Here is a 12,008-nt window from a genome sequence, read left to right on the forward strand (position 1 = left end):
GAAGGCAGCCCTGTTTAGGGAAGCTTTTAATGTTTAATAGGTTACTGTATTTTAGTGTTTTGTTGGAAGCCGCCCAGAGTGGCTGGGGAAACCAAGCCAGATGGGCGGGGTATAAATAAATTATTATTATTATTATTATTATTATTACTACTACTACTACTACTACTACTACTACTACTACTGCTGATCTTTACCCCCAGCCTGAAAACTGTTCCTTTGGACCTGCTTGCCCCATAGCAGAGCACCTTTTGGTCTTAACCCACAGGTCAAGTAGCTCTGTGGGGACTGACAGTGCTAGAATCCAGTCTAGAAAATTACGACATGGAAAGGGTGGACTCCCTCCTTTCTATTGTCACAGTTACAACACAAGCTGCACTTCCCCTTTGAATTATCCCAGTTGGGTCTCAGGCCACCATGTCTTGTTTGGCTGTGTTGTTTAAAGAAGAGAATTAAAATCCAGCATATCAAAAGCCCACTAGCCCACAGAGTGGCGCAGAGAGACCTTCCTAGCGATATGCGAATGCAAATAAATAAAAAATGCATTTTTCCAATGCCTCTTAGACATCATTCGCTTGAAAATAAAATCCATAAACTCAGATGTTCGGCTCCAAACAAGCTTTATTGCATTAACAAAATAACATGGTGTGCCTTGACAATCAGAGGGATGTTACTGCCAGTGTTGGAGAAGACGGGACTGTGGAGGTCCGTCATTCCCTCTTTAGTCTTGCTTTTCAGTTGCTGGCTTGGGTGGTTTCCCAGTTGCTGGTTTGGGTGGTTTTTCAGTCGCTGGCTTTGGTGGTTTTTCAGTCGCTGGCTTGGGTGGTTTTTCAGTCTCTGCCTTGGGTGATTTTTCAATCGCCGGCTTGTGTGGCTTCATCCGTTCTGAAAAAGAAACACACATGAAGACTATGGGAAAAACATAAAAGGCCAGAAGTTAGGAAGGGAACCTGGCCTACCGGGGCAAATCCTTAACCAAGTTCCTAGGCAGGAAGTCCCACTGAATTCAGAGGGACTTACTTGTGAGTAAACGTGTTCAGGCTTGCGCTGCTCATTTCCAGAAAATCTCATTGGAGAAACCTTGATCCATGCATCTACAGTGGTACCTTGGTTCTCAAATGCCTTGGTTTCCAAACACTGAAAACCCAGAAGTAAGTGTTCTGGTTTTCAAATGTTTTTCAGAAGCCGAACGTCCGATGCGGTTGTCGGCTATTGTTTCTGGGGCGCCTGCACCAATCAGAAGCTGCACCTTGCGTTTTCGAACATTTCAGAAGTCAAACGGACTTCCGGAACGGATTAAGTTTGGCGCTTTTGTTTTTGCTATTTATTTTACGTTTTTGTTTTTGAGGCTTCTTCAGTTAATTGGGTTTTGTAACTGTGTGGAACCCAGTTCAGCTACTGATTGATTGATTGATTGATTGAGTGACTGCGGAAATGGATAGAAGCCCCCCCCATCCAAACAATGACTATCATCAGTGCAGGTAAGAAAAAAGATTAATTTTAATTTTTATCAATCAACAATACTGTCTTATTTATTTTATAGTACAGTACATTGATTATTGCTTCCATTTTATGGATCAATGGTCTTGTTAGATAGTAAAATTCAGGTTAAATTGCTGGGTTTTTTGGGGGGTTGTTTTTAAAAGTCTGGGATGGATTAATTCATTTTGCATTACTTTCTATGGGAAAGCACGCCTTGGTTTTGGAACGCTTTGGTTTTGGAACGCTTTGGTTTTGGAACAGACTTCTGGAACGGATTAAGTTTGAGAATCAAGGTACCACTGTAGCCTGTTTGCCCTCAAGGGCAGTGGAAGATGGGAGCGGGAGACATCTTGTCCTCAGGCAGCAAAATGTGGAGAGACCATACTGTGGCTCAGGGCTAGAATATCTGCTTTGTATGCAGACGGTCCTAGGTTCAGTCCCCAGCATCTGCAGGTAGAGCTGGAAATGGTCCCTGCCTGATACCCTGGACAGCTACTGCCAGTCCATGCGGGCAATACTGAGCTCCCTATGTTTCAAGTGACATTGTCCCTTCTCCTGTGCCAGGGCCACCCAGTCACCAAGATCTTTATCTGAGCCTCTGCTTTGGGTGCCCTTATCTTATTGGTGTTTAATTTAAACGTCTTAGCTCAGAGTATCATGTTTGTCTCCATTATATTTAATTGGCAAAGATCTGCCCCACCCCTTCAATAAAAAGTGTTTGGAAATAACTTATCGGAGCCCAGTGTGCTTGTAGGTAAAATGCCCAGTGAAACAAGCTCTTCCTTTTTAATTTTTTTTCTAGGTTAATTCCTCCCCCCCCCGCCATCCTCCCTGACTTCTGTACAGTGGTACCTCAGGTTAAGAACTTAATTTGTTCTGGAGGTCCGTTCTTAACCTGAAACTATTCTTAACCTGAGGTACCTTTAGCTAATGGGGCCTCCCACCACTGCCACACGATTTCTGTTCTCATCCTGAGGTAAAGTTCTTAACCCAAGGTACTATTTCTGGGTTAGCGGAGTCTGTAACCTGAAGCGTCTGTAACCCGAGGTACCCCTGTATAATTTTATTTATTTATCCAAAATGTTTCCATCCTGTCTGCTAGGACCAGGTCCTCGCAAGGCAGTTTCCAGAAATAGGTAAAAATAATACTGTATAATTTTTAAAAAAGTACCGGTAATTTAAAACTAAGCACCAGGTAAAATATGAGGTTTTTGAGACACGGTTTTTGACAGAATGAGGGAAGTCTTAAGCATGGCAAATAAGCATTCAGATAGGGTATTCTATATGTTTTTAACAGAAGTGTATCAGGATCAGACTCTGAATGTGCTGGAACCTTACCCAACCTGGTGCCCTTCAGCTGTTACATACTACAGCTTCCACCAGCCCCAGCTCTCATGGACGTGCTGGCTGCAGCTGATGGGTTTTGTAGTACAGAAAAGGATACCACCTTAGGGAAGGTGGGTGAATGATAAGACCCACTCCTCTTACCTTTGGCCTTGTTACAAATCCACTTTACGATCGTAAAAATACATTTCAGTATGGTCCAAACAAAATTCAAGTTGCACATCTTGGCAGCTTGCTGGGTTCACCTTTACCTGCAGGTAGACATTGGGAAGAAATAAGTCACAGATCAGCTCCAAGATATAACCAGGGTAAGCACCCTCCTTTCTGCATAGGATTTCCCACAGTTTTTACTGGCCTTGCTCTTTTACATTTATAACAGTAGGCCAACATGCAGAAATTAAACCGGCGAACGCTTCCTCCATCGCTTCGTCTCCATGCCAGAAAAAGGCTTCACTCGTTATCTTTCATAGTCTGCATCTGAAACAGAATTGCCTTTTCCTTTGGGGTTTTTAAAATTTTGTTTCTAAGATGTATTTGCTGTTTTGTCACTCGTTGTTTGCCATGCCCATTGGCCTCCATTGGGAGGAAGGGCAGGATATAAATTTAGTACATTTAGGGTGGATCTACACGCAGCATAAAACCCTGCTATAAATAAGTCAGAAATTAAATCATTATGACAAAAGGGGGAAAAAGCACTATGTAAAATAGCAAAGAATTTTTTTTGCTCTCCAGCACCATCTGGTGTTGCAAGTTTATAACGCAATCATAGAATCATAGAGTTGGAAGAGACCACAAGAGCCATCGAGTCCAACCCCCTGCCAAGCAGGAAACACCATCAGAGCACTCCTGACATATGGTTGTCAAGCCTCTGCTTAAAGACCTCCAAAGAAGGAGACTCCACCACACTCCTTGGCAGCAAATTCCACTGTCAAACAGCTCTTACTGTCAGGAAGTTCTTCCTAATGTTTAGGTGGAATCTTCTTTCTTGTAGTTTGGATCCATTGCTCCGTGTCCGCTTCTCTGGAGCAGCAGAAAACAACCTTTCTCCCTCCTCTATGTGACATCCTTTTATATATTTGAACATGGCTATCATATCACCCCTTAACCTCCTCTTCTCCAGGCTAAACATGCCCAGCTCCCTTAGCCGTTCCTCATAAGGCATCGTTTCCAGGCCTTTGCCCATTTTGGTTGCCCTCCTCTGGACACGTTCCAGTTTGTCAGTGTCCTTCTTGAACTGTGGTGCCCAGAACTGGACACAGTACTCCAGGTGAGGTCTGACCAGAGCAGAATACAGTGGCACTATTACTTCCCTTGATCTAGATGCTATACTCCTATTGATGCAGCCCAGAAATACATTGGCTTTCAAAGTTCTGTTTTTTTCACTAATGTAGCTGAGTTCAGTAGACTGTCCTTCTTGTTCACCTTACAGTCACCATCCCCTTTGCATACTGTATTGACTTGCCTTCCAGCACAGATGTCCAACTGATCAAAGTAACTTTGCTTCTGAGGTTTTTCTCCCCTAACTTCAGTGATAGTAAAATATCCCCTAAAAATACAAGAACATTTTGTACACAGGGACCATACAGGAGCACTTGACAAAGGACAGACTAGCACATGGGGCTCCTGGTGTGCTCACAACCGTGGCAGGATTGTGCAGAGCTAAGGAAAGGGCTTGTTGAAAGCAAATTCACACACCTATTTGGAATTGCATGTCACTTAGATCAAGGTGCCTTGCCTTGCCCTGCTCCACCAGCTGCTGATGCAGCTTTTAATGGGTGAATGCAGGGACACCTGAGCACAGAGTTTGTTGCTTCACAAGCCATGCACTGTATCTCCTCCCAATTTAATTCACAAAAATAAATGGAAAATTATTCTGAAAAATCTATAGATATTTATTACAGAAGGACACATACACATACTGTGTCCATGCTTGCTTGCTCTCTCTCTCTCTCTCTCTCTCTCTCACACACACACACACACACACACACACACACACACATATGCACACACACAGAAGACCACAAACAAATACCGTATTGGCCCGAATATAAGCTGCACCCGAATATAAGCCGCACCTTTAAAATTCAAGGGGGGGCGAGAAAAAAAGACAATACCCGAATATAAGCCGCTCCCTTAAAATTCTGCAGGCACTCACACCCCTTGCATTTTACTGTATGTCTGTTCCAGCAGCGATATCGTAAAAGCCAGTTTTTGTAAGGTCGCGAATTTAAGCCACACTTTAACTTTTCAAGGTTGGAATTTGGAATAAAAAGAAGTGAGGCTTATATTCAGGTCAATATGGTATTAAACAAAACAAAATGTTCCTCAAAGTAGGGGGGAAAAACCCCTTGCTTCTCTGGTTACTAGTACAAACAAAAAAATTATGAGGAGCTGTGGCCTTCAAGGAAACAGCTCTGAACATCTTCATGGTGTTGGGCTTTCAAGGTTTTCCTCCAATATCTGATATAGTGGCTACTAAATAGTCCTCAAAAAAATAGTGAGAGCCGCAGTGTGGTCATCACTGGGTAAAAAGCCAGCAGTCCTTTTAATACTCAATAATCCTAATATTCAAATGGCAGTTACATGTTTTTTTCTGCAAGATCCTGCAGGAGCCCAGGGTGATCTCGCCGGAAGTTGGAAGCCACTACAACCGCCTCTCCTTGCTTCTCCAGCATTGGCCACACATGCAGAGACACCCCTTGGATTCTGCCGCCTGAGGCAGCTTCCTCCGTCTGCCTTATGGACAGGCCGGCCCTGGCTATATTTCTGGGTTAGGGTTGGTTGAGTGGTGCCAGACACCTGACTGGCCAGGAAACAGAAGACTGACAAAAATGCCTCCACAAGCCTCTGCAAATTCATAGAAGTATAAAATGTGTGCTGGGTGGGGAAGTGTGGCTTTGAGATTTCTTTCTTTTTGCAACATTAAAAATATTTCTCGATATTCTGAGAGATGTGCCCCAGAAGCCGTAATGGAAGAGTCTCCACTGTTTACAACATCCGACTGTTGTTTTATGAAGGCAAATTAAAGGAACTCCTGACCATTAGGTCCAGTCGTGACTGACTCTGGGGTTGCGGCGCTCATCTCGCTTTATTGGCCAAGGGAGCCGGCATACAGCTTCCGGGTCATGTGGCCAGCATGACTAAGCCGCTTCTGGCAAACCAGAGCAGCACACGGAAACGCCGATTACCTTCCCGCCGGAGTGGTACCTATTTATCTACTTGCACTTTGATGTGCTTTCTAACTGCTAGATTGGCAGGAGCAGGGACCGAACAACGGGAGCTCACCCCGTCGCGGGGATTCGAACCGCCGACCTTCTGATCGGCAAGTCCTAGGCTCTGTGGTTTAACCCACAGCGCCACCCGCGTCCCTATGAAGGCCAATTACTTCAGTCTAATTAAGCTGAGGCTCCACTAAGCACCCCAATTTCACAAGTCTGCATTGATGTTATTTATTAATCGAGGTTAAATATGAGCTAAGAAGGATTGCATTGTATTCAATGTAGCACTAAGGTGAGATTTGCGCAAGGATTTCTCTGTGCGCAATGAAATGTTCTCCCCATATCCAGTCCCCGCAACTCTCTGGGGAAGATTTGGGGTAGGGGAGGGTAAAAATCTCATAGTGATAATCCTAGAGCAAAAATAATAAAAGTAGTTGAATGCTGCCCATGATAACTAAACAAATTTCATACATTTAAAGATGACTTTCATATTTATTTTGTTGTAAAAAAATAATCAGGATTAATAAAACTACAGTTCACCAGTTATAGTGGTTTTATTAATTGCATTACAGCAAAGGTAGTTTGCATTTCAGCCACCAGAATGGAAGCGCTAGAGGCCAGAAATGGATGACTCTGGCAAGCGAGCCAATCCAACCTCCCTAAGTAGAAGGCAAAATCACCTGTGTTCCTAGACCAGCTGATTTGGGAAGAACTTCTTCCTCCACGCTGTTTCTCGTTCCAAAGAAATTTCACTTGTCTCCCTATCCTCTTTAATTAATTAAAACCCAGTTTTATGTTGCTTGCTTGGTTAGCTATTAATTTACAGTGGTACCTCGGGTTAAAAACTGAATTCGTTCCGGAGCTCCGTTCTTAACCTGAAGCTGTTCTTAACCTGAGGTACAACTTTAGCTAATGGGGCCTCCTGCTGCTGCTGTGCTGCCGCCACGCGATTTCTGTTCTCATCCTGAAGCAAAGTTCTTAACCTGAGGTAATATTTCTGGGTTAGCGGAGTCTGTTACCTGAAGCATCTGTAACCCGAGGTACCACTGTACTGCTTAATTCCTAAACAGGCTTCTAAGCGGCTTGGAAAGTATAAAAGACAGTTAAAACAAAGATTAAACCATGAGCATCCGTAATTAGACATTAAAACAACCCCATCTGTTTAGCAGTCCATTTTCCTCCTGCTCGAGGAACAGGGTAGGCTTCCACCATCCTGCACCACCAATCGGTGCAGCCCTGTAATAATTTCCCCCTATTTCCCTTTCTCTCCCCAGGCAATCATCATCCTATTGGACCTGCAGGATTCCTAATGCTCCCGGAGCAAATCACCTTCACCTCTGAAGTCTTCTTCCCCTCTTTTCAACCGGCGAACAAAGAAGTTCTAACTTACAAGGTGGCGATGTTTATTCTGTCTTGAATGCCTTCTCCTGGTGATGTTCCAGTGGTCTAAGAATCTCAGGTTCCTTTATGTACGCAGCTTCTCCTTTCCTTCCCAGAACTGGTAGGTGGCTGCTAATTCAGTTTGGGGTGGAGTGATTGATCTTTTGCAATAATCCACAGGGAGGTTTGTGCCGGTTCAACTGGTCTCCATCTACTGTCACCTGCTCCTGATTTGTGTGGGTTGTCTAATTTCAATTCAACCACCGGTACTTAACGCACCTCAGAACGTATTCCAGCCCTTGGTGCTCCACGAATCTAATGTGCAATTGGAAATTGTTCAGAGATTAAAGCAGGAAATGCGGAAGATCAGTGCACAGCAGTTCTTAAAAAGGCTTCTCTATCCTGGGTGAGTCACTAATTGGACAGATTTGAGAAGATTAGCCGCACATTACTATGAAGTTCACACTCGGGTTGGTCCAATAAATCAAATGCATTCCTGGGCAGCAAACAGACTGTGTCACAAATGCGATGCTTCAAGAGAAGCCAAAGCAATTACTGCCCAAGTCTCTGGAGATAGTTACCTAAAGAAAACCCAAAAGGTACCAAAGCTAAGTCCAACAGCCTTGGACTGAAGGAATGGGTTTCCCAAATATAAAGCCTGTCTGTGCAGTCAGTCTGAAACGGACCCCAAAATCCCCATTTTTCCTTCTCCAAGGGTCCATTAGCTAAAAAGCATTAACTTGAGCACTTGAGCCAATGTCTAACAGGAACCCAGCTGTATAAACAAAGCCCTCTCCTTTATCAGTCCGTGACGCTTAATGGATGGCCTTGTCAGTTCCGAAGTGGAGACGGGACGGCAGAGCTGGGGCTTATCTTATCTTGTAGGTTGTAAATGTCCTGACACAGTGATGCACAGACTCTGCAAGACAGGGTCTGTCAGCCCCCACGGCTGGAGATAAAGATGGCATCAAGGGAAACTCCTATAGCTGAGTGACCCTCTTAACCCCAAGATAAGAGTACAGGAACAGGAACATCTGTTTATGGTCATGGGTGTCAACTTATGTACAGGAACATCTGTTTATGGTCATGAATGTCAACTTATGTACAGGAACATCTGTTTATGGTCATGGATGTCAACTTACGTGTATGAACGTACGAGGCTGGACTCCTGGGGAAGGGGGGAGAGGGTGCCTGGAGGATATATATACTGTGTGAAATTTCTCTTTCTTCGAACTTGCTGTGAACTGACCACGCAATTGCCTTTCTGCTACTCTGGAGTGCAGAAATAAAGAACTTTTTCTCTGAATCAACCTCAGTGTCTTTTGACTCCTTCTTCCCTCTCTGGGAGCAACGCTCACCCTACCAATCAGTAAAGTCTAAGAAGGCTACAGGACAGACCACACCTGGAATACTGTGTCCAGTTATGGGCACCACAATTTGAAAAGGATGTTGACAAGCTGGAAGGTATGCAGAGGAGAGCAACTGGGATGATTAAGGGTCTGGAAGCTGAGCCTTATGAGGAACGGTTGAAGGAGCTGGGTATGTTTAGCCTGGAAAGGAGGAGACTGAGAGGAGATATGATAGCCATCTTCAGATATTTGAAGGGCTGTGACATGGAGGGTGGAGCAAGCTCGTTTCGCCTGCTCTGGAGGGTAGGACTCGAACCAGTGGCTTCAAGTTGCAGGAAAGGAGATTCTGACTAGAAATACAGAAAAGCTTTCTGCCAGTAAGAGCCATTTGATAGTGGAACGGACTCCCTCATGAGGTTGTGGACTCTCCTTCCCTGGGGGATTTTAAGCAGAGTTTGGATGTCCATTTGTCATGGATGCTTTAGCTGAGATTCCTGCATTGCAGGGGTTTGGACTAGATCAGGGGTAGGCAAACTGAGGCCTGGAGGCCAGATGCGGCCCAATCGCCTTCTCAATCCTGCCCGCGGACGGTCCAGGAATCAGTGTGTTTTTCCATGAGTAGAATGTGCCCTTTTATTTAAAATGCATCTCTGGGTTATTTCTGGGGCCTGCCTGGTGTTTTTACATGAGTAGAATGTGTGCTTTTATTTAAAATGCATCTCTGAGTTATTTGTGGGGCCTGCCTGGTGTTTTTCCATGAGCAGAATGTGCCCTTTTATTTAAAATGCATCTCTGGGTTATTTGTGGGGCCTGCCTGGTGTTTTTACATGAGCAGAATGTGTGCTCTTATTTGAAATGCATCTCTGAGTTATTTGTGGGGCAAATTCATTCATCCCCCCCCCCAAAAAGTCTGGCCCACCACATGGTCTGAGGGACGGTGGACTGGCCCATGGCTGAAAAGATCTTAATTTCCTTTGGAATTTTGTGTTAATGTAACGCAGATTCCCGTGACAGTCAGGGGCCTCTTGCAAGTGCTGGAGCAGAAGGGAAAGTGGAGACCATCGCGGGGGAGTGGGGGTGGCTGAGAGCACCCGGTGGTCCTTCCTGCTTCTTCAGTCTCCTGTCTCATTTGCCGGCTTGGGTGCCTCAGAAGGATGCTCAGCCAGTTCTGAAACAAAACACGCACGTGAGGAGTAGGCAAAAGCATCAAAAACCACAGACCTGGAAAGAAAATAAATGCATTGCGGGCAGGAGGGGTTAGTGGCAAGGTGTTAGAGCAGCCTTTGCCAACCTGGTGCCCCCAAGATGCCTTGACCTACAACTTCCCACACCCAGTACGTTTGTTTCCAAGCACAGTTCAAAGTGTTGGTGTTGACCTTTAAAGCCCTAAACGGCCTCAGTCCAGTATACCTGAAGGAGCGTCTCCACCCCCATCATTCTGCCCGGATACTGAGGTCCAGCGCTGAGGGCCTTCTGGCGGTTCCCTCACTGCGAGAAGTTAAGTTACAGGGAACCAAGCAGAGGGCCTTCTCGGTAGTGGCGCCTGCCCTGTGGAACACCCTCCCACCAGATGTCAAAGAGAAAAATAACTACCAGACTTTTAGAAGACATCTGAAGGCAGCCCTGTTTAGGGAAGCTTTTAATGTTTAATAGGTTACTGTATTTTATTATTCTGTTGGAAGCCGCCCAGAGTGGCTGAGGAAACCTAGTGGGGTATAAATAAATTATTATTATTATTATTAGACTGATGGGAGTCATCGTCCAACTGGAGGGCACCAAGTTGGGAAAGGCAGTGCTAGGGGAGAGATCTGCTTGTGTCTTAGAGCCTTCCTTGCACCTGCTCAACCTGTCTGCTCCTGTCAGGTGCGGTGTTGCAGTTCTGTGGCAGCCCATCTTTCTACTGCTTTTAAATCCCACCTTTTGCCTCAAGCAGCTCACGGTGGTGCTCTCCCTCTCATCATCACCCACGTACCTACGAGACCGCCTCTCCTGGTCTGCCCCACGGAGGACCTTAAGGTCCATAAATGACAACACTTTGGAGGTCTCAAGTCGCAAGGTGGTTAGACTGGTCTCAAGTAGGGCCAGGGCCTTTTCAGTACTGGCCCCCACTTGATGGAACGCTCTGTCACAAGAGACCAGGGCCCTGTGGGACTTGACATCTTTCCGCAGGGCCTGCAAGACAGAGCTGTTCCACCTGGCCTTTGGTTTGGACTCAGTCTGACTCTTATGTTTCCCTTCCCTTATGGTTTTGATCTATGGGCTGCTATTAAAATGAGGCTGCATTTTAAATTGTATTTTAACCCGTATTTTAAATTGGTTCCCCCCCTTATGTTTTTATTGTAATTTTACTGGTGTTAGCTGCCCTGAACCCAGCTCTGCCTGGGGAGGGCAGGGTATAAATAAAAAGTTATCAACATCATCATTTAATCCCCACAACAACCCTGTGCTGAGAGGCAGTGCTGGGCCCAAGGCCCTACAGTCTTAAGGCGGCTTCCTAGGCTCCCGTGCGCCAGTGTAAGGTGCTGTCCCATCGCCCATGTTGGACTGAGATTCAACGTCCGGGTGGCTGTTGCCGCTGGAATGGGAAGGGCCGCCATCTTGCCCTTTACCTCAGGCAACAGAATGTCTCCTCCCACACTGAGTCATTGAGATCTCAAGGCTCAATCTGAGCCTCTCCTTAAGGGTGCCCTTAATCCTTTCACTGCTTGCTTTAAGCAGCTTAGCTTCTCAATATCATATTTGGCTCCGTTCTTCAACAAGCTGGAACGTGCTCAGAGGTGGGCGGCCAAGATGCGAAAGTGCCTTGGAGCCAAGCCTTATGAGGAAGTTGGGTGTGGTTAGCCTGCTAAATAGGAGACTGTGAGGAGATAAGGTAGCCACTGTCAGATATCTGAAGGCATGTGTCACATGGAAGAGGGAGCAAGCTTGTTTTCTCCTGCTCTGGAGGGTAGGATTCGAACCCATGGCTTCAAGTTACAAGAAAGGAGATTCCGACTAAACATGAGGAAGAACCTTCTGACAGTAAGAGCTGTTGCACAGTGAAGCTGTCTCCCTCGGGAGATTGTGGGCTCTCCTTCCTTGGAGGTTTTTAAGTAGAAGTTGGATGGTCTTCTGTCATGGACGCTTCCGCTGAGATTCCTGCATTGCAGGGGGTTGGACTAGATGACCCTCAGGTTCCCTTCCAATTCTATGATTCAATAGCTGTCAATGTTTCCCTTTTTTAAAGGAAAATTCCCTT

The 12,008-nt window shown here is 45.5% G+C and overlaps 1 long non-coding RNA gene across 1 annotated transcript; it reads right to left on the reverse strand.

Moving 5' to 3' along the window:
* Positions 1-600: 600 nt before the first annotated feature.
* Positions 601-11,590, reverse strand: LOC128409184 (uncharacterized). The gene is made up of 4 exons (XR_008329192.1): positions 11,380-11,590; positions 7,432-7,736; positions 2,968-3,074; positions 601-882 (listed from the first exon to the last, which is right to left on the reverse strand). It is a non-coding gene; the product is annotated as an uncharacterized LOC128409184 (long non-coding RNA).
* Positions 11,591-12,008: the final 418 nt, after the last annotated feature.

Source organism: Podarcis raffonei, chromosome 2, assembly GCF_027172205.1.
Source record: "Podarcis raffonei isolate rPodRaf1 chromosome 2, rPodRaf1.pri, whole genome shotgun sequence".
NCBI classification, from domain to species: domain Eukaryota; kingdom Metazoa; phylum Chordata; class Lepidosauria; order Squamata; family Lacertidae; genus Podarcis; species Podarcis raffonei.